At 41.1% G+C, this 23,521-nt stretch overlaps 1 protein-coding gene across 2 annotated transcripts in view; it reads left to right on the forward strand.

The window, feature by feature from the left end:
• znf536 (zinc finger protein 536) overlaps positions 1-23,521 on the forward strand; it is a 207,258-nt gene that overhangs the window by 14,814 nt on the left and 168,923 nt on the right. For both annotated transcript variants that reach the window (XM_010776893.1, XM_010776894.1), the window contains exon 2: positions 11,598-11,679. The gene's annotated coding sequence lies outside the window, so the exon portion shown is untranslated. The remainder of the gene's footprint in view (positions 1-11,597; positions 11,680-23,521) is intronic.

Genomic DNA, 23,521 nt, shown 5'->3' on the forward strand with positions numbered 1-23,521 from the left:
GGGAGCACAGAGGGGGGTGGGTGGGAGAGAAAGGGAGTTAGATGGGATCCATTACACATAAACAGCCTAGGCATTGATGAGATGATCCGACGAGGATTAGGCCGAAAAGGTGACCACATGGGGGGGGGGAGGGCCGTAGGAGGGGCCGGGGGAGGGCGTGTGTGACCGTCTATTGCACATGTGGAGATGAGTGTGTGTGTGTAGCACAATAGCATATGCTGTATGGCCTCATTATGATTATGCATATATCCTCCCAAAGCTGCCGCCGTCGCTCCTTAAGGTCGCGCTGGGAGCCGTTTCCAGGTCACAGTGAGGTCAAAGGTCATCTGCTGGGGCATGAAGGCCAATCAGAGTTCTGAGACGCTCTTGTTCTTCATGTGTTATGATATCACTGAGCTGGGTTCAGTGTGTTCATGCTTTCAAATTCCATGGGTTGTATTGGAATTTAAGGCTAGAATTAAGGAATTCAACAGGCCTTCTGAACCATGGTTTCAACGAACGCTGGTTTGATTAATCAATATTTAAGAGATTAATCAATTCAAAATATCACACAGGTGCTGGGTTTACTTTCCAAAATGTCAACATGTATTGCTTTTCTATATTTATTTGGATATGGAACTTCGAAGATATTTCTTGAGATGTTTGACTAATTGAATATTCCTAAACTAAAACAAATTGATTCGTTTATTCGTTGATTTGTTCACTGTCAGAAAATGCATCTGCTTTAAAATATAATTGTTTAAGTTATTTTTGACACAAATAGTCATTTCAGTTTGTGTTTCTAAAATGTATTTATTTCCTTTTTTATTTTGGTGTTTGGACGAGCAGCAGCGGATTTAATCTGTTAAAATGGACTTTAGAAACTTGTGATTGTAATGTCTGCCAATTGTGTCCATTTTATACACCAAACAAATCATGTAAGAATCATATAGGTAACATATTTATTTCAAAAATGGACTCTAAGCAGCATTCTGAGTCATTACATCTGAAGTAGCAAACTCCTCGTGTGAGGAAGGGTAGATACTTTTTCTCATGTCTGACAAGAAGTTGTGTGTTTGGGTGTGTAGGTGTGTGTTTGTGTGTGTCTTACAGTGAGGCTGCTAATTCCTTCAGGGTCAAGGGGAGGGGCCAGGGTTAAACGGGGTCACAGGAAAAGGTCAGCAGTGATTAGCTGCCATCCAAACTAATGTCTGAATGCTGGAGAGGAGCAGAGACAGGAAGTAGAAGAAGAAGAATTTGGTTCATCGGCTTGTCGAGATCATTGTGGGAGTGTGTGTTTGTGTGTTTCATGGTTTCAAATCCCCCTCCCCTTTGTACTCACCCCCCGCTGTCCCCCCCTTCCTCATGTCCCTATATTATTAAAGGTTGCCTCCGTGCTTAAGTAAGGCAAAGCAGATGGCCTTTTTCATAAATCATGCTTATAAGATGATTACAGGCGTCACTGCCCACCATTCTCTTCTTCACTTACATTACAGTAGTGCTTATAGTTTTCCTCAAGGCCTGTTAATCTGGCTGTACTTTAACCCCCCTGTCGTGTTCCTTTCTCCCCCCTAACTTTGGTGTTCCCGGTCAGATTGTACTGTTTTAACTGCTCTTACATTAACACAAAGATGATTAATCATCACCACATTTGACTTAACACCCTTTAAAGCTCTAAACACTATCTCAGACTACTGGGTACATGAATATCTGCATTGGATATACAACAAATACACACAGACAATGTCATCTTAAATTAACATGTTGTTGATTTGTGGGTGTGAATCTGGTGGATGAACATCACAATCAGAATCAGAATTCCTTTATTATAAAATGTAGGATTGCCCATTCATTTCCTATGCTTGTCATTTTTTACCGGGAACATCATAAGTGTAACAAAGCTAACTAAACCACGTGGTAAGTGGTTTCTCAGCAGGTTTACATGTTCAAATTCCTACTGTGGAGGATATCATGGGGCCTTGAGGCAATCAGATTGGAAACACAGTATTTATGATTGATGAAACTACTAAATCGGTCCGATTTGACCCCAACATGACAGGAGGGTTAAATAAAACACAAAGTCAATTATTTTACCGAGCTGGTTTTGAACTTCGAGAGAAAAGCCCTTGAAGGTGACAAGTCAAGAAGACACGATAACTTCCCCTTCCACTTCTCCCCCTCCTCTTCCTCAGTGTTACCCCCTACTTGTTAATGTTCCCGAGCTTCGCGGCGTGCAAACTTGCTCAGAACAGGATGTTAAATATATAGCGCAGGGAGGGGAGAAGGAGCGATGGAAAATAAGTGAAAGGAAGGGTGTGTGTGTGTGTGTGTTGGATTATGTCTGTGCCGTTGCACTATTCCTTGATGTATGCACCATGTCAGGCAGTCATTGTCTCCTGGGTAAAGAATGATAGTTCAAATACCTAGCATCTCTCCCCTGGTGCTCCAAATGCTCGCCTTTGAAGTTTTTATAATCCATCTGTCATCTGCGAGCAGGGAGGGCACATGTTCTGTACCACTCAATTACCAAATTCTCTTTTTGCCAGCTACAATGAGAAAGGAAGCAAATAATATGGGCGACCCTGAAAAAAATAAAAAGGGGATGGGAGGGGGGGGGCTATAGAAAGAGAGAAAGAGGGGAGGAATTGCTTGAAATCCTGGCTTTCTCACGCACTTGATTGTGTCCCCTCGCTGCCTCTCATAACAGGAGAACAAAGCCTGTTTGTTGTGGGTGGAATGCCTAAAATGCTTCCTACTGTTACAATTATGAAGAATTTGATTGAATGTGTATTGTTTCAAGGGCTTGGCGATTTTGATCATTTTTTAAAGTGCCTCAGATTGTTATTCTGCTTCCCTACGAGGAATAATAACCAGTCACCTAATCAAATTCCATTTGATATAAACATTTCATTTGTTATAAGGGTTGGCGCATGTTCTGAATGGCTAGTGTGAGAAATAAAGAAAAATGTGTGTTTTGATTATACATTATTCATTACCCAGCGCTTAAGAAGATGCGTTCTGATAGGCTTTTTGTCAGCGGGTAGATGGAGAGTCTAATGAAGTTTGCCGCAGTTGTTGGTGTTAAAATCGTCTTTAATTGCTGAGCGCTTTGTCGTGCGTTTGCTTTAAAGCGCCACTGAAGAGACCAGAAAAACTTCAGATAAGCGTCTGAAAAATAACAACAGCAGCAGTTGCAAATGATGGCTCTGAAACATATTTCATTTACATACGCCACAGGCCCCCCTTTTAAGGCGTCTACCTTTTAATTCTTTTTCATATTTAACATTCGATACAAAACAATACGAGCCTCAGATCTCTGCTTCTGTCTCCTCGTTTGCATCGAGAATCCTCCCCCCCCCCCCACTACACCCACCATCCCAAAGCATCCTCACTGGGAAAGAAGATGAAAAGATTGTTTTGAGAAACTCGAAAGGATATTTGACATTCTTTGGTTGCTTCTGAAACTTCCAATATTCCGCCGTAATTGTTTCATACAAGTTATATATCTTCATTTGAGGGGAACGGGGGAGATGAAGAACACGTCGGCTTCTTTCTTCCTGAATAAAAGGCAGCAGAACCCATCTGGTTGGGTGATCCGCGGCTGGCCCTCTTGCGCTCATCGCTGAAATAATACTCCCTCTAATGACTCCCACATATTCTGAAATCTCCCTTTTGAAATTGGTCTTGGCAGATTATTTGCAGGTACTTGAGTTGCATCTGTTTGCAATTTTGCAAATGTGGAAGACTTTAATGCTGGGCAGGGGCGGGTAGCGGAGAAGAGGCTATTTTAGTCCCTGGGATAACACCGGCTGTAAGGGGGAGCAGCCTGCACCTTAACCCACATTTGGACCTGTCTTTACCCAGGTGATAACGTGCTTGTCTACACCGACGCTACATTTGTCCTCATCCATAAATTGTGGCTGTGTATAAATGCATGGGGCCAGGACTGCTTTTATTCTGAGCCTGTGTGCAGATGGTGTTGGGAAGCAGGAGGTCAATACAATATTCAAATAGATGTCTAAATGATTTGGATGAAGTCATGTCAGATATAGCCAGTAATGGAGCGCAACTAACGGATTTCAGCTATCTGTACATGAATATTAACATTTCACCTTTTAGTCCACAGTATTAAAAAATATATGTTACTCATCTACTGTCTGAGAGATATGTGGTGGTTGACATATCAAAGTGATTTATCTCCAAAAAAAAATTCTCTCCAAGAAAGCAAACGGTTGACCTTCATTGGTTGAGCAATTTCTCCTATACTTTTAATACAAACAGTTCAAAAGGGTAAAATACATTGTAATACCAAAGCTGAAAACTTTGTGTAACCCCCCCCCCCCCCTTGTTCTTTAACAGGCTAGCGATGTAATAGGGATGTTGCAATAGAACACGTGTTCCACTTGTAAAACAGAATGCAGTGTTGCAGATTAAACCGCCAACCAGGATATAAAGTGCTTGACCGACCACAACAATAAAATGCTACTTAAACATTAATGCGCATGCAATAATAATTTAGTAATATCATATATGATAGCCTACCATTAACAGGGGTCACTTTTATTCCACCAGTGCATTAACAGTTGATGCATTTTGCACACTTTGACTTCCAATCACCAGGACTCTTATATGGAATAGAGTATTTGAACAGTGGCATTGCTATTTTGATTTGAAAAAGACAGATTCCTCCTCAATCATTGCAGATTTGTCTCACTAATTGCATGTATGATGAATATCATACATAATATGGCTCAGAATTCCCAGGATGCTCAGCAGTTTGTCAGGTATTTGTATTGTCCGGTGATCAGCGAAGCTAAAGCTGAAATGATTGTGACTTCAGTCCTTATTATTTCTACCATGTGGTGAGCAGCTGACCAGCTTAAGCCTCCCCTTTATTCACCCCCCTCTCCCTCCCTCCCCCTTTTAAAACTGTAATAAGGTGCCCTATTGTCCTATGGCAGGGTGTACGGGGCCACCCGGCTCACTGTAATTGCATAGGTGGTTACAATTATATTAATTACATATTTCATCAACACTGTTTATCCAGCCGCACGGTAAATGAAGAAACTTTTAACTCTGTCTTTTGTTTTTGCATTTCTTGTCTGTTTCCCCCCCTTGTCCACCCCTAACCAACCCCTTTCTCTTCCCTGCTTTTTTTTTTTTGTGGTTGTTTTATTAGGAGCGAGGGGAGGGGAGGTGCCAGAGGAGGAATTATGCTGAAAGTGTATGCCTTGCAACTTTTCCCCTCCCTGTTGGAAATGTTTATTTGAACAGTAAGCTCATGATTTGAATATTTGTAATCCATGCTTAAATTTACAGGCCAGATGAACTTTTTGGCACAGAATGGCAACCATAAGTAGGATTTTGAGAAAAGCTTTACAAAATTTTAAGCCATGTGCAAGGCTTATATAATTTAGAAGGGGGGAAATATGCGCAAATAAAACAGACTCAGTCTTATTTACTCTACACGCGGCGAAAAAAAACTGCATCATATGGCGCCTGACGTATATGTGCGCTATAGTTGTGTCCACACTTTTAGAAAATCTAAAGCTAACAAGTCTTGCAGGAATAAAAAGAAGCCCCAGAGGCACTGAGTCCTCCTCCTGTGTTAGATGAGTGTGCTCCATGTTGACAGAGGTGTAAAGTCATTAAGTAGATCTACTCAAGTACTGTACTTAAGTACAATTTTGAGGTACTTGTACTTTACTTGAGTATCACAAGCTACCCTGCAGTATACAAAGTCATTCAAACTAGCTGCACCTTTACAAGCTTTGAGAACACTTTAATGATCAATCATCATAAAACCTATCATATATATTGTTCTGAAATGGACCAATCTGCTCAATGACTACTTCTACTTTTGGTACTTTAAGTATATTCTCATGCCAATACTTCTGTACTTTTACTTGAGTAACATTTTGAATGCAGGACGTTTACTTGTTACAGAGTATTCCTACACTCTGGTACTTCTACTTTTACTCATGTACTCTGAAACAACTGAAATGTTGACTTTAATTAAATGTGTTACGTCAACAGATTTCACATAACTGTATACGGTTAGTTGAAAGCAATCATATTAAGTTCAAATAACAAATATTAGGTTCAACTTAATATTATTGCTTTCAACTATCCTAATACGTTGTACATCATACACTTAATTAGGTCAATGTTTCAGTTTTTCAGTGTACAAGAGCTGAGTACTTATTGACCTGTACTGGTGGGGGGTGCCACCCATATTGTAGGCAGGGAGGTGGGTCGCCCGGGCCGAGTGATAGAGAGGGAAAGAGAGGTCACTGAAGCGGGCAGACAAAAGGGAAGGCTTTCTTAAATGATGCTAATCAGTCCGGAGGGGCCGGCCCTCTCCCCCTCATCAGCCCCCTGTAATTCAGATGTGCCGAGAACCTGGAATTAAACGTGTCACCCTGGGGCGCGTGCTCACTCAGCCTGTATTTGCCTCTGCATCCACTCCTGTGTGTGTGTGTTCACGCGCGGGGTGTTTAGGGGTTAAGTAGAACCAAATTAGACGATGGGAGGACTAGCGGCAGCAGTAGCTTTCTGTGTGGCTACTTCTCGGTGAATGTCAAGATGATTTAGCTGCTCTTCTGCTCGCCGTCTGCCTCTGAGCACTGGCCCTCCAATCACCGCTCTGGGCTGTCTGTTTTGTGGCCCTCCGAAGCAACAAATGCATTTTAAATCTGCACTGGGCAAACTTTGCACACTGGCAAGAGGTTGCAGTGTGAAATATGAGGCCGGTGAAGCCCAGAAGTCCTGCAAGGTAACATCAGTAAAGTGTCTTCTTCTGTGGTGTTTGCTCAGGGTGAACGAGGCACCGTAGAAAACAGCTTTTGTGCGTTGTCTGAATTTCACTGGTCAAACCTGGACATTCTCTTGACTTTTGCAGCAGGTGTGTACAGTTTTATAGACGTAATTACAAACATGGGCCTTTAACTGATACAGGAAACATCAATGCCGACGTAATAGTTTAGGTTATGTACCAAAGACAATGCTTTTAATGAAGACTTACATTGAGGGAAGGAAACATAGTTTTTCTAAATAAAAGCACTGGTTTATATCACCAAAGTAGTTTCCTTCTCAATTGTTCAATTGTTCATACACACACAACCAAACAACAACTTTGCTTTAAAAATATCTGATTAGTAAAGAATGTTGAAACGTAAAGACTATATTTAACTTTTGTATACTTTTTCAATACTTTTTTTCTTGCCAAAAAAGTATTTAGGACCAATAAACATCTCTGTATAAACTCAGTTTTGATACATGAGTTTATATACACAAAAATACTTATTATAAGTATATTAGGAGATAGAAACATGATTTCCCCCCCCAAAATATTGTTTTACATAACCAAATTGTTCAATTGTCGTTACACATACAACTGTACTTCGTCTACAATTTTGAAATTTGAACAAATAATGAAGAAGAGAGAGAAACTGAGCAATCATCCATGTCAGACATTAATACTTTTTGACACATCTTTAAAAATGGAGGTTAGATACCCAGCTCTAGTGTTGATTGTGAGTCTGCGAGCACACAAAGGTGTCGCGTTGTCTTTCTTGCGAGCGAAGGGTCTATGTTGCTAACATATTGTGTGTGTGTGTGTGTGTGTTGGGAAGTGGTGTGCGTGTGTGTGCGCAGGGACGCCAGTTGGGCTAACAGCTGAATCATGGCTCAGCCGCTGCCCCTCGTAGTCCTTGGCAGTTAGCGGTGTGAAAAAGCCTTCTCTTTGAGGGCATTATATAGATTAATGTGCTGTGCCTCGGGCAGAGACACTCACACACCTCGCCAGGGAGGGATCCTGATGGTGTGTGTGTGTGTGTGTCTACAGAAAGGAATCAGAGGACTACAGCAGCATAGGGTCGTCGAGGCTTAAGTGTGTGTACATGTGGACGTGTGTGCGTATTTGTGATATCGTGCATATGTGTGTGGATGTGCGAAAAGACAGTTTGGGGGGTGTTAACAAGAGACGAGGGGAAGGTACTGTGAGGAAGCGCTGTGTGTGTGTGTGTGTGTGTGTGTGTGTGTGTGTGTGTGTGTGTGTGTGTGTGTGTGTGTGTGTGTGTGTGTGTGTGTGTGTGTGTGTGTGTGTGTGTGTTAGTGGCCATTTGAAGTGGCATTCAAATCTATTCTAGGTGATTTTTTAAATATGTTTTCATGATTTGAATAGTAATTCAGTGATATGAAAATATATATAGTATTTAATACAGAAGACTTATGATCATAACTAATCATATCTAATTGGAAATATTAGACTTGTTTCTCATATGATATCTCTTTGTGACTTATCCTACGGATGTCAATCAACACGTGTCATTTCCCGCTCTTAAAGGAATACAATTTGAAAGTAACCCTCCTAGCCCTGGGATTAGACACACATATTTCAGTGCTCACTTCTCCTAGTTATATCTGCAAACAGTGTATAAAAACAGCCTGTTTAATATCACTTGTTCATCCAAGAAATGCAGCTGAATTCATAGCTATTAGAGTGCACCCTCGCTTTATGCTTCATTAAACTGAGTCTGTATGCAATAAATAGACTACAATTCCAGTGTACTAAGCCTCCTTCTTTTTAAGCACCTAAATAGGAATCTTGGGATTGTGCAGGGGCATCTGTGGAGCGTATAGCTTTCCATCAAGGTATTTTTACGTGAATCAGAGGGCTGTTTATGAGGCCTGGCTGACCTGACGGAGGCATCGGCTGGCCCTGTGTCTCTCTGTCTATCTCACATTGTCTTACTTGATCAGCTTTTAGCCTTAGGGTTAATATAAGGGTGGAGCTGATGTACAGCACAACAACAAACACACACAGCTGCTGGAAATGCAAGTGGAAAAGTACAACGCTGCTCCATCTGAGGTTAAAGCAGAAAGCGTGTAGGTTTAGTGAACAGGACACTTAACAACATGTAAAGGCTTCTCTCTGTTTCTCTTTCGCTCGCTTGGGTTTGCTCATATTTTGTATGCCTGCCTTTACCTTATTTTCCACACTTTACCACTTTGCTGAGAAGTATGAGGGAGATTTTCCTTATCGGGATTTTAGCACATTCCATTCAAGATTAGGCACATCTGTTGTTTTGTGTATGTGCGTCAAAGTGTGTGCATGTGACTTCTGAGATGATTTCTGTGTGATCTTCCTGCCTGTAGTCTCAGGACATACTCTTGTCTAATGTACATATATGTCACTTATGTTTGTGCATGCACATGTATGTGTACTCTCTCCATCCAGCAGTCTAAATAATCTACGTTTGTCTGACAACGGCGTCAAGTCGTGGAGGTGCACATATGCAGAAAGCTATTTGGAAAGGCCTCCTCGTAGCTGTCAGCTTTTATTATGCGCTGAGGTGTCATGTTTGTTAGGAAGCTGAGTGCAGATGGCAGAGTGGAAGAAATGGATCACTAATTTTAACAATGATTAATGAACAGAGATGGAAAATGAATTACATCGGACTGTTGGAGGCAAGGAATATTTTCTCTGAAAATGTTAACTTCTGCTGCCAGGCAGCCGGCCGTGTTGTGGGAGTATATTGAGGAGGGTAAAGGGATGTGTGTGTGTGTGTGTGTGTGTGTGTGTGTGTGTGTGTGTGTGTGTGTGTGTGTGTGTGTGTGTGTGTGTGTGTGTGTGTGTGCGTGCGCGCAATGAGGTGCAATTTTTCCCCCGCATCTTTTGTAGAATCAACACTTCACTGCTCTTGCCTATTACTTTACTGTTCGCCTGCTTAAACACTGCCGCCTTTATACACATTGTTTCCCCCCTTATGTGTGTTGCACTAGCAGTTAAGGTACACACTGTTTAATAAGGTAAACACAGGAAAGGTTAGACTGTCTTAAAATGTTAGCTATTTTCATTACTCGCAAGTGTGCCTTCATATCAAATCACACGTGTAGCAGATTCGATCAAGTGTCAGTAGATTTTTCGCTTTTCCTCTGGAAGAACAATCACCTGCTTTATCTTCCTTTCAACGTAGCTTGCAAGCTATTTCCGTGACTCCATATTGACTTTTGATCATGAAACAAGCAATAAAGTATCATTTAGAAAAGTAGCATGAAGCAAGTAGCAAAGTCCAGAAAATCAACCGGATACATTATTATTTTTGACAGTGAGAATCCGTGTGTTTACCTTTCATACATCTTTATTACAATGTGATATGGCAGTACGAGAAGCAGATGTGACATTCCTCATTGCTTGTGATCTGAGAAGAAATACTTTCTCCTGTCACCCCCCCCCCATAAAAAAGACACTTTATATCTGTGTCGCTGTCGAGGTTTGTTTGTCTGGTGGGCGGCTGGTGCAACACGGTTTGATAGGTAGATGTGAACTATTTTGAATTTAATTAAGGGCCTGATGGGAAATGCGTAAAGGGAGAAAACGGAGCAACTTCTAGCAACATCTTGTGTGTGTGTTTGTGTACATGTGTGTGTGCGTTCAAGGGAGAGAGAGCGAGCGAGAAAGAGAGAGATCTCAGGTTACAGCAGCATATGCTAAGCACTCAGAAAACATACACAATGCCTTTGGTGAACAAGGTAGTCAGTGTGCCCTTGGGAGCCAATTTAGATTGTGACTTAAGGCAATGTCGTGGCTTTGTGTGCGAGCGTGTTTGTTTTTGTGTTCCCCGAATGGGAGTTTTTTCACTCTCGATGCTTCATTGAAACAGTAGTGGTGGGTAGATCTGGGTGGCCCTCCTGCAGACCCTCCACATCTGTGCTCCCCCCATCTCCCCTGTTTTAGGACTGAGCCAGTTTCTCCACGCCTGGCTGCCTCAAGGATTTGTTGGACTCATACATCTTTGCCATTGAATATTTTAGATAATAATGTGCAGCACTAATGAGTCACAGAAACTAGGGTTAGAGTTACAGAAACTCATGGAAATAAAGGACTGTATTGCTCAATCTGTGACTGACAGGTGAACTTTAGGAAAAAGCAACACAGCATTGACGGTTTAGCACACAAATGTTTAGGTAAACAGACAAAACTAAAATCTCCACGATTACCATCAGAGCAAACTTCAGGCAAATGTCACACATTTGTGCGAAGTGTAGAAAATATATCTTGTTCAATTTCATAAATCTTCGAATTGAAGCTAGTTGCAGTCGGTTTCTCAAAATCTCTCAGTGAGGCCTCAGCCTAAATGCCACTCACAGAGTTACATGCCACTTTAAAAGGGAGCAGCAGTCTTTTTACTTCGCATACTTTGAGGCGGCTTGATTATTTTTTCTGGCTTTAAGCGGCGGGGCTTCAAAGCTGGATCAGATAACATCCTTTGCTGTTCTGCAAAGGCTCCTCTCACTGTTCTGTTTTCTATGAACAAAAATTGTTTTAGACTAACAAATGATAAACCTTGGACGTCTAACTACGTTATTCTCCCTGTCTTAAACTGGATATTAAAGTGTCAAATTGCAAGTTATAATCCTAAGAAAGGAGCAATCACAGTTGGATGTGCAAATGACATCACATCCTCACAGGAAGTCCTGAGGAAAAATAAAGATGTGGGGTGGAGGGGGGGGTTGGTTATTGGGTATTTCTCTTCTGTCGCCAGTGTTGCAAACTTATCAAGCTTCAAATGTGGCTGACTGTGAATTTCCTGGTGTGTGTGCTTTGTTTACAGGCTCTTGTCGTCCCACCTTCTGTGGAGCTGTCGGTGCGCTTCCTGACATCCGGCGTTCATTGGAGCAGCGGCAGTCACACAGGTACGATCACACCGATTGATCACAGGAAAGGGGAGGATATTAAAGGTGTCTGTCACGCTTACACACACTTTTGTTTTCATTTAAACCTTTGTTTAGCCGGGGGAAAGTCAATTGAGCGTGCACTTGTTTAGCAGTGCTATGCTTCTCAGTTGCATTACTTAGACATTCGGAACCTGTTACCTTCCCATTACAAGATCTGTTGGTGGGTCAGTGGCTCACCCTGGAACACTTTAAAGTCATTAAAGAGCGTAAGCTTTCTCAATAATCACCCATCTTTTAGGCCAGATCAAATGAATGGGCAACCTTAGCAACAAGCGACTTGCATACACTAACCCTAACCTCATATCGACCGACAAGAGCAATTTGGGCTAAAGTATCTTGACCAAGCACACTTAGGCTGGGGATCAGACCACTGACCGTCTGAATGGTAGACGCTCATTAACCATTCCCCTCAGCCGTCCACTGACACTTCAACTGAATGTCATAAACTGTAATTTGAAAGTGGAGTAGGCATGTCACTACAACCAACGCTTCGCTAACAAGTTTAATCCAACATTCTAAAAACAAGACGCTTTTCTACAGTACCACATGTGACGTAGGTGCCACTCAGGGCATGGTATAACTATTGCTTTGCAAAGTAACTGGATGGACTGTGATTCATTTAAATCCGAACGGATGCAATAAACGTACTAGTCCAAGGGCGCATCCCGTTTTTGTTTTGTTTTTTATGCAACGTTATCAAATTGGTTATAATGAATCTTTGTGGTATTAGTAGCGACTACAACATTTCTGGTATAGTGACAAACCTAATGTAGATATGGTGGCCCTGAAGTGCAAGTCAAAACAGCATTTCAGAAAACGATACAGCATTTTAGAAAACGCCACAGCATTTCACAAAACTCCACAGCATTTCACAAAACGCTACAGCATTTCACAAAACTCCACAGCATTTCAGAAAACACTATAGCATTTCAGAAAACACCACAGCATTTGAGAAAACGCCACAGCATTTCACAAAACGCTACAGCATTTCACAAAACTCCACAGCATTTGAGATAACACCACAGCATTTCACAAAACGCTACAGCATTTCACAAAACTCCACAGCATTTCACAAAACACCACAGCATTTCACTAAACGCCACAACATTTCAACTTATACGGAAAGGGTATTCCTTTAGAGAGAACACTTCTTGTTTGTGATTGGACAGAGCCAGCCAGAGAAGCACTGCTTTGATTGGTTGTTTTTGCTGCCAATCAAGAAATGACGCCTCCTGATTGGTCAGCACCCGACAGCGCAACATGTCCCGAAACATCAGCCGTTAGCTGTTAGCACACAGAGCTCACAGCTCCTACTGGACACAAATTAAACATGAACAAACCACAGACTGTCTGTGTCATGGTGAATACAGTCGCTGCTTTATTTATGTCTGTATGCCGTTGTTGTGAGTTTGGACGGAGCAGCTACAGGTTGGTTTATCCTGATCGATCCGATCTCCATTCAGAAAACACGCATTCTAAAAGGTTTTTCGCCTGCCGTCTGTCTGCATACTTGTCAAAGCATTAATTCATGGTTTTTGCTAACCGGTATCAGTATGTTGTTACTTCGGCATCATTTTGAAACGTGTATTACAATTAAATCACGGTAAAATAGGTTCATTTTGTTGTAGTTGGTATCTACCAAAGTAGTTGCATGGATATAAGCACCGCCCCTTCTCCAGCGTGTCTTGTTTGAATGACAGGAGTAAACACAGCTGACAGCCGCTGTGAAACATGAAACTCGAGCGATTAGAGTGATGCGAATATTCGCATCACTCTAATCGCTCGAGTTTCATGTTTCACAGCGGCTGTCAGCTGTGTTTACTCCTGTCATTCAAACAAGACACGCTGGAGAAGGGGCGGTGCTTATATCCATGCAACTACTTTGGTAGATACCAACTACAACAAAATGAACCTATTTTACCGTGATTTAATTGTAATACACGTTTCAAAATGATGCCGAAGTAACAACATACTGATACCGGTTAGCAAAAACCATGAATTAATGCTTTGACAAGTATGCAGACAGACGGCAGGCGAAAAACCTTTTAGAATGCGTGTTTTCTGAATGGAGATCGGATCGATCAGGATAAACCAACCTGTAGCTGCTCCGTCCAAACTCACAACAACGGCATACAGACATAAATAAAGCAGCGACTGTATTCACCATGACACAGACAGTCTGTGGTTTGTTCATGTTTAATTTGTGTCCAGTAGGAGCTGTGAGCTCTGTGTGCTAACAGCTAACGGCTGATGTTTCGGGACATGTTGCGCTGTCGGGTGCTGACCAATCACAAAGCATAATTTCTTGACAGGCAGCAAAAACATCCAATCACAGCAGTGCTTCTCACAGGCCACATATGTTTGCACTTCTGGTAGCAGTAAGACCTGCAGGATATGTTGGCAATGTCACAATCTGACACATACATAGACACCTCTGAATCATGTTACTGCTGCTTATGCTAGTCAGGGTAAGGGTCCTTTTATGGAATACAAGCCCAATTTCCAATTCGTCTTTCTCTATGAGAGTTTGTTATACTCCCCTAGAAGTTCACCATTCAATATTTTTAAGTAAATACATTTATAAAAATAAACTCAACAAAAGAAATGCTGAAAATGCAACACTGCAGTGTTTTCGGGGAAGCCTTATTATTGTTCACAACCTGCTTCCACCAGAAAATAATATGAAACGCAGGAGATATGAAACGATTAAATGTATCTGACACATTGAAATAACAGATGCGGCCTACTTAGTTTTACAACCTTATTTTCACAAGCTACTTGCTCCAAATACTAGACGTCCAGATGCAGAACTATTGAGATGATTATCCTAAAATATTAATTTGCCATTCATTAAAGGCTAGTGTGGCACCCCTGCCTGATTTGGACGTGCAACGTTCACAAATGTCTTAGAATGTATTTAAAAATAACTGTTAAACATGTTGTTTAAATACATTTATGTATGTGTCTAACTATTACTGTTTTGCCAGTTACAACGCATACATGTATTAACTTAATGAAAATGTAAGGAATATAATTGAGTCAATATAATAAAGATGTATCAACACCCAAAAAGGGAAATGGATATGTTTTTTTTAATTATTCAATGTAGCTTTCATTTTAAATTGGCAGCATGAATCATTTGAGAGATACTAAAAAAATATTCTTGTTTATAAAGAATTATGACATAAATGTTACCATAGTGAAACGATAGATATATTTTGCCAAAGGACACAAACTTAACAACACATAAAATAAAATAACTTTTCGTAAATGTTTGTAATTGAGTACCAATATCCATCACAAAGATCAACACCCAAAGAGAATTGGATATTTTTGGGATTAATAGATGTAGTCCTGATTACCTAAGTAAACCATATGTCATCAAAATGAAGTAACCGCCCAGCTGCTGCAAGTAAAATACTTTTGGTTCCAATTTTGTACATCAGGTATTGACTAAAAATAACTAAAAGTAACACCCCCTCCCACACATCACCTGTCAAGAAACCAAAACGCTGTCAATTCCCCTCTATGTAGCTCAAGGAGACAATTAGCAAACAGAGGTGACATGGTTAACAGGTGCAAGCCATTATTCCTGGAGCTGGAGGAGCGTGGCCACCCCATCTCTCATGGTGATGGGCCGTTAGAGTGTGTGTACTGTACGTGTGTGTGTGTCAGTGACTGATGGCATATCATATGACAAGTACAAGTGAGGGATATGTCTGCTTTGTGGGGTTATGATGCCTCATCCCGCCCGGTTGTTTGTAATCAGCGTGTCATCATCATCGCCATTGTGGTCGTCGACAGGAATTAGACTAAGGTGCCTCACATTCCTCTTCGCTCCCCTTGAATCTCTCAACATCTTCCTCTGTTTCCAATAATTACTCATCCAATCTCTATATTCTTTTAATTTGTAATAGACCGTCGTCCTGAGAGTTGGCTTCCTGAGAAACGGAGAAAGAGACGAGCGGGTCAAGCCGGTTTGTAAAAATGGATTGCTTGTAAAGTGCTAATCAATGGAAACCTTTTCTCTTGAAGCTGAGAAATTCACGTTATAACATTTATTATAAGATTGAGAGCACCAGATACATGGCAGAAGTCCTCTTCAGGACCTGCCAAGGCCATCTTAACTATCATATGCCACACTAAAGTGACATATTTAATACACATGTAACATTAAAGTATTACTTTTGATCGTTAAAAGATGCTCAACACACAAATATCTAGTCTCCATACCTGAATAATTATAATACGATGCTGCATTTCTCGAGTCTCGGTAATGATCTGCTGTTTTGAAACACATTTTGCCAGCTGTAGTTTTATTAATCAAATATAGCATGGGTGAGTCATGTCGTTTTGGCTTGTGTCACATCGGAGGTATGTGGCACAGATTTCCCTCATATTGGAAGCAGAGCTAACACATGCTCCCCTTGACGTATTCTCACACCATTTCTCACACAAAGCGCTCACACACAAACTTGCAGTCACATATACACACACACACAGATGACTTATCGAGAAAGAGATTCATAAGCAGCCACACACACATAGACAAAAAAAAGGGTAACAACTGTGGCTTCTAATGAATACGTATCTGTCCGTGGTGGAAAGTGCATTCCCTACATTAATGTTCTTTTGTAGACCTTGTACTTAACTTTAAATATTAATATTTTATTTCACTACATTTATTTGCCCGTTTTAGTTTCTTTGAATATTAAGATTTTACATGCAAAATATTTGATGAGCTTATAAAATATGATATATTTATTTGATTAAACTTGCTACTACTCGCAATTTAACTATGCATCAGCAACATTAATGTATCAATTCATATAACACATTATTACACGGCTAAGTTGAATATTTGATTCTCATTGGCCAATTTGGACATTCCAATGGCTGTTTATTCTCGCTAACAGACCGCTGCTAAGGAAAACAAACCTTTAAGGAAGATCAAGGGACTTTGTGCAGTCATATCAATCCGCAGAAAGAAGTCCGGTCAATTTAACAAACATTATTTTCCCCATCAGAAAAAAGGGAATAATTTTTGAATATTGATTTTTATGTTTGTGTAAATCACAAAAACGTCGGATTCATGATGGCTAAACCTTCCTCAGTAAAGAAAATAAAAATATTGCAAGTTAATGTAAAATTAAATATGAACAGACATGGGTAGTCATAGAAAAACTTGTAGTAATTCTGTACACATTTGATGCAAAATGGGGACAGACGGATTCCATTATCAAACTACAAAATGTAACCTGCACTCCATTTAGGGATGTTTTTGTCTTGAGGAGACAGGAAAAGAACAACATAAGGTGCAGGGGTGGTGGGTGGAGAGGGGTCAATTTTCCCACCGTTTCCTATCCAGTGTTGTTGGGTTAAGATTGTCACTCCTGTGTGCTGCTCTGCCCCGCTGGTATAAATAAGACATGATTGGCATCACAGCAGAAGACAAACTCTCTCTCCCTCCGTCTTTATCTCTCTCTCTCTGACAGCCTTCATTTGCTGGAGGAGTGGCAGACTTGGTGGGAGTTAATGATTATAATTATTTTTCTTTTTTTTCTTTCTTTTTTTTACATTGTGGGATAATTATTTAAGAGGTTCGTGTAGTCATTGTTGTAATCAGTAAAGAGAGATTACAGAAAATCTGCATGCCAACAGATGGCACTTGGCTGTTGTTGTTGCTTCGTATTAAACCCGGCGCGGCACACTCGGTAACAGGCAGGCAAGAGTGAGGGGACAATCGGAAGAAAGGGGCCAAATTATAAAACAATTTGTCCTTCATCATAAATCAATTTATCATATCATTCCGTCCCAGAGAAGAATCAAAAGTAGCAATGTGTGTGTGCGTGTTCAATCCCGAACCCACTAACACACTCCTCTTCCCAACGTGGTGGGGTTCCGGGACATGTTGGGAGCTGGTGGTGGGTTCACAAAAAAGCCATTCAACACAACAAACAGTATTTGATCAGAGCAGCCCGACCCCATGACTTTATCTATTAGCTCCACAGTGTGCTGCCATGGCCGTTCACACGCAACCCAATTTTCACAAAGAGGGTCAGCATTTGTTAGCTTAGCTCCTCTGGGACACTGGCTGCTTCAGCCCGCGTCCTGCTCCCAAAGCAGACACCACTTTATATATCACAGTTACATATCAAATCTGTTGTTTGATTCCTATTTTTATATTTCTTGACAATGTGAAAGAAAAGGATAAATACAAAGTGAGGCGAGGGCACTTGCTAGCAGGGTCGGGGAGCAGGAGGGGCACCGAGGCCGCTGGCCTACATTCCTGACTAATTGTATAATTGGAAAAGCTCTCCAAATGAGCAAGCAAGCCCCCCCCCNCCACCACCGCACATTGCACGCTCAACTTCAAAGCCAAATCACAAAAGAGGCATTTTGGGAATAATAATAATTTCAAAAAAGGTCTATTAATTAATCCCACACACAAGCATCCCTGCAGCAAACAGCAAGGCTGGTTAGCACACACACACACACACAACACACACACATCACACACACACACCCCCCCAACACACACACACACACACACAACAGCACACACACACAACACACACACACACACACACACACACACACACACACACACACACACAGCACACACACACACACACACACACACACACACACACACACACACACACGCACACGTAGGACAATAGTTTTTAATATATTTAGATATGTCAATGTGACATAGCATTAACGGTAGCATTAGCTAAAAACTCACATTCCGTCCCACTACCCATATTTGTGGGCAGATTGTGTAATATTTAAATAGTTACAAGGTCCAAAAAACTGATGATGGTTGACAGCACTCACCTAGACAGTTTTAAGTCAGCATTTGAGTTAACAAACAGCGTCAACAAGATGCTATCAGGCTAGCTAAATCAATCTAGGATTAGCATCACAGACCTGGCGGAGCAGTAAAGGCTGTACACTGACAGGTGGCTCCTATTTTGTTGGTATCTGCAATGGGAAAGGGTTCTTTTTAGACAGATTTTCTTATTGGGTACAAAGTGGAACATGGTTGGAAAAGTTTGGGAACTTCTGCTCTATCCTAACAACAGTGTCAACATATCTTAAAGTGATAATCCAGTGATAAATGATTGCACTACCATAGACTAGAGTTAAGGGAATTGTACAAAACATTAGAATATAATATACAATAGTCAAGATCAAAGCAACACTGGGTGAGACATAAAGACTTATTATCTTGCACTCTTAAAAACCTTGGATCCTATAATACCAAATGTAAGTTTTTATTTTATTAGATCCTCCCTGCCTGGCACATTCTCACATCTTTCAAATTCCACACGAAGTGTTTAGAACACAAGCTTTCTCTTTTTTATTTGAATTCTCAACCTTGATGGTATGAGCATCACCATTAGGTTTACTTTTCCTTTAGAATCTTAAGGGAACACTGATAACATTCTCTCAGGCTCTAAAGTGAATTCCAGTTTCACAAATGATGTTGAAAAAGTTTTTAAAACCACTCATGTAAACTTTCTTTTCATTTTTCCGTCATAAATAAATAATATTGTTCCCAATATGGGATGATCTACCTGTGTGCCGTGTTAGCGCTCATATTTTACTGTTAGTACTGGAGCTCATGGTCAAATTGGATTTCCTGATTTATGGCCCCTGCCACGCGCCGTTCATTTCCATGGCTACTGAGGGACGGGTTGGGGGGGGATGATTTCTGTGGTCGACAGCGGTGTCTAACGGGATTGCGGGGTGCCGTTAAAATGAAGCCGTTAATTAATGCTATTGATCAGCAAAAAAAAAAATAGAGGCAAATGTGATTTGCATACAGCCCGAGTGATCAATGCATTAACCGATTTCTTTTTTTCTCCCCCCTCTGAAATCTGATTTCCTGAGTTTTCAAAGTGAAAGAGAGAGAGTTCAGACTAATGTGGATCGATCGGGTCTCTCTCAGACAAGAATACAAAGCATTTTATTAGCCGGTGAAGGGTGAAACATACCGGGACAGAAGACGCAGTTTGAAGCTGGATTATGTATTTATGTCTCACTTCAACACCAAGATGGAGAATAGACGTCTTCTGTCTTTACACATTTTGTAATCGTCATATTTCCCCACCACTTCAGCAAACATGGTAATAAGGTGATATTTCTGCGGGGCCAAACACAATCTGTTTTCTAAAAGGAAACAATGCAAAAACATAAAACAAAACAAAAAAATGACAATAACAACAGAGGCATGCAGAAGAAGAAAAAAACAAGGTGTTAAAAAAAGCAATATGTTGTTGTTTCTTCTCCCCTCCTTTCTCCCCCTCTCTGTCAAGTGCAGCTTATTATAGCGTATTGATTTATAAAGCTTTAAATGTGATCCTCCATGTCCAAGTCAAGGGCAGGGAGTGAAAGAGAAACAGAGAGAGAAGAAGAGAGGGCAGGAGGGGAAAAAAAAGAAAGGGAGTGGGAAAAATAAATAAAACGGCAAAGAGAGAAAAGGCGTCTGGAGACGGATAGAGATAGAAAGAGAGCGTCCACGACAGGGGGAAGTGACAGCGAGGCATTTTCAGAGCCGCTCTGGAACACAAAAGGGTAATTGTTTTAGCCCAGATGTTGCTTTCGCACAACAAGCAGGATACAATGTTCCTACTGAGCTGATGAGCCCAATCAGTGAAATGATTAAAAATTGATTTTGTCCCTGTAATTACAGTATGTAAACTACTTAGCCGGGATTGCAAAGGAAGTGATTTTCTAATTACGTATATACTCTGGTGTCTAATGATTGGTTTTTTGAAGTAATGAAGAGAGGGTCCTAACGACTCCACTGTGTTCTGTTGTTGAAGGGAGAAGGCAAGAGAAGGGGAACTTTGGGGGAGGCAGAGGTGGTGGGCAGGATGGGGGGGGATGAGAGAGCATCGTTAGGGCAAGACAGGAGGCTCGGATACAAAAGGGGGATGAAAATTGAATTGTTGCCAACCAGTGCTAGCACGCTAACACGGGGGCCCCTGTGTTCGTTTGCATGGGATCTGGAAGCTAAATGGAGGCTGTGACTTCTGGTAGGGGATCGCCAGGCCTTAACCAGACCCGGCAATCTGGACCCTGCAATTAAAACCTCACGGGGGCTAGGGATGCAGGACATCACACAGGCACAGGAGAATTAGCATTCGCCAGGCCTCAATCACACAGAAATAAGCATATAGCTCAGGCCTTCTGTTCTGTATGTATTTCAACAAGCTCCATTCAGACAAGCGAGTCAGTACTTCAACATTTGAGGATAATCTCAGCAGCAGTCAGACCTGTGAGGATGTTGCCTTTAACGGAACATGCACGGTAGTATTTTATATGTTCAGATTTGCATGTTCGGCAAAAGACTACCATTACCGCTGCAATACTTAAAAACAAAACGGTGTGCATTTTGCAGGAAGGACACTTTTTTCCTCTTGGGTTAGGTTCTTCAGGGGAACCTAACTCAAGAGTTGGATATTTTCGGAAATGCACTACTTGCTTTTGAGCCGAGAGTTAAAGGAGAAATCAGTATCAGAATATAAGAACCAGCAGGCGATTAGCTTTTCTTCTGGGACTGCTTTCAGTCTTTATGCTTAGCTTAACCCATTTGTACCCGTCACTGACATTTTTAATATCCTTTTGTGGAAGTGCTCTCTGGGCTTGCATAAGAACAAATCTGAATACCCATTCTAAATCAGTAAGAAAAGAGTTATTCTCGATTCTATGACCACATTTAAAGATTCAAGACTGTTCAGGACGAGTCAAACTGACATTCTGACATATTTCCTTATCATACTTAATGTAGATTCTTTGGTACAAATGGGTTGCTAACCATGTACTTGCTCCCGTGTTATTATAAGTGTACAGACATAAGGCTGGTATTGTTTGATCTTTGTCTTGTCAGTAAGCAATTAAGCTTTTGTTATCAAAGTGTTGAATTCATTCTGCTATAAAAAAGTATAAACCATGTTTGTGGCCTTGACATTTAGAACTATTTTGTTTTATTATTTTAATTAACTCCTCGACTTCTCTTTCAATGGAGAGCAGGGCCAGCTTTTCTGATAATGATTGATCTCGGAGGTTAAGAACTTTCACTGAGAGTGTTTCTATAAATGCTCTCAAACTTCCACATGCTTCTCCCAAAGCACTACTCAAGAACGAGTGCAAGTGCATGCCATTAAGAGCTTCGTAGTTTCGGCTGTCCGTGGTGCTGAAGATAATGCCGAATACTTTATAGTCATGCATTAGCTTAAATAACTCAAACATATACAATATATGTAATTGATCTGTGTTGAAATAATTAAAAAGTCCACCTAAAACAATGGAAGCATAAATCAAAAGGTTGTTTTTCTTGTGCAGGTTCTGGATTTTGAGAAGCTCTGTTCCTCCTTCAGATTGGTTTGAGTATTTCCAAGTGCATCTTTATTTACGATGCTTCGAAAACAACTCTTAAGCTTAAGAAGGTTTGAAGATGGAACTCCTTTCATTTCTTTAGAAAATTCCAGGACAATCATGATCTCAGAACGGTTTTCATGTCCTAGGGTTAGGGTTAGAAAAGTGCCTGTTGAAACACCTCGTTCCTTGAGGAAATGTCCCTTTCCATCCTCTTTTTGTTTCTCCTCTGTTCTCCTCTCTTTTCCCGACAGCCGCGACTTGATAAGGCGTCAAAGATGCAACCTTTGACTCGGGTTGTAAATTAGAATCAACCGTCACGTCCGGCACACAGTCTTATTGTCTCAAGGCATGGAGACAACCGAGGAGTCAGTCTATCAGACAGGGAATATAGAGATAAACTTACAGGGTCGCAGAGCACATAAAGAACACATAAATCATACCACACAGAATGAGTCACCGCCTCTACCATATCAGCGCTCTGCTTTCTTCTCGGCTCTTAACAAAGCTCAGCATTTTCTTATCCTTATCAGTTCAATATTCAATATTTAATTATGACTTTATTCATTTATTTTTTTAAATACATTTTCCCGGAGAAAAAAAAGGACGTGAGTTAAGCCTCTGATTATTTGGAGGGAAATATCTGTGGTTTTGAGTTCCTTGGGAACATTAATAAGTGACAGAAAGCTTGATTAAGAATGCTGGGATGCAACTAGAAAAAAAAAGAAACGACAAAGCTTTGAAATGCTGCCAGTATCACCAACTGCACTCTCCTGACACAGCTGATTGTAAGAGAAGCCGATAGCGCAGCCGGGGTAGGCCTTTAATAATTCATTTAGTTAGGCTATGATCTATCATTTTGTACCTTTTGACATGCGATATTGAAATTTAATATTGCATCAATACAAATGATGTATTGCTAGTCGTCAGGAGAAAGGATGTGGATTGCAAAAAGATCTTTGCAAATGTCTTTTCACTCCTCTCTAGCCCTCTCTTCCCTTTGCAAAACCTTATTGTACTTGAGTAGAAAGGCATAAGAGAAACATCCATCTTTTTCCACCCTTTACTCCTGGCTTTGATATGTGTGTTTAAAAAAAATGACAACTTAAAACGCTCAGGGAGAAAATCTCCTGCTCAAACCCGACTCAAGAGAGGCTTGAAAAAAAAGAATGGAAGTGAGGAGCAGAGGGAACATGACAGCAGTGGCTGAGGGAGACGTCACACGTTGTCGAGATCTTTGACATGACTCTTTAGTGCGGTGAAATCCCATGGGCGATATGTGAGCGTTAGGTGCTGGGAACTAAAGGCTGCGGTGTCAGTCTAGCCCGGCTCCCAGACTGCTCGCTGCTCGCTTCTGCTCCGAGAGATAGGGAGGCAGCGATAGCAACGCTGGCTGATGTCAGTCTGAAGT

This window comes from Notothenia coriiceps, unplaced genomic scaffold (assembly GCF_000735185.1).
Source record: "Notothenia coriiceps isolate Sejong01 unplaced genomic scaffold, NC01 NC01_scaffold00017409, whole genome shotgun sequence".
NCBI classification, from domain to species: Eukaryota; Metazoa; Chordata; class Actinopteri; order Perciformes; family Nototheniidae; genus Notothenia; species Notothenia coriiceps.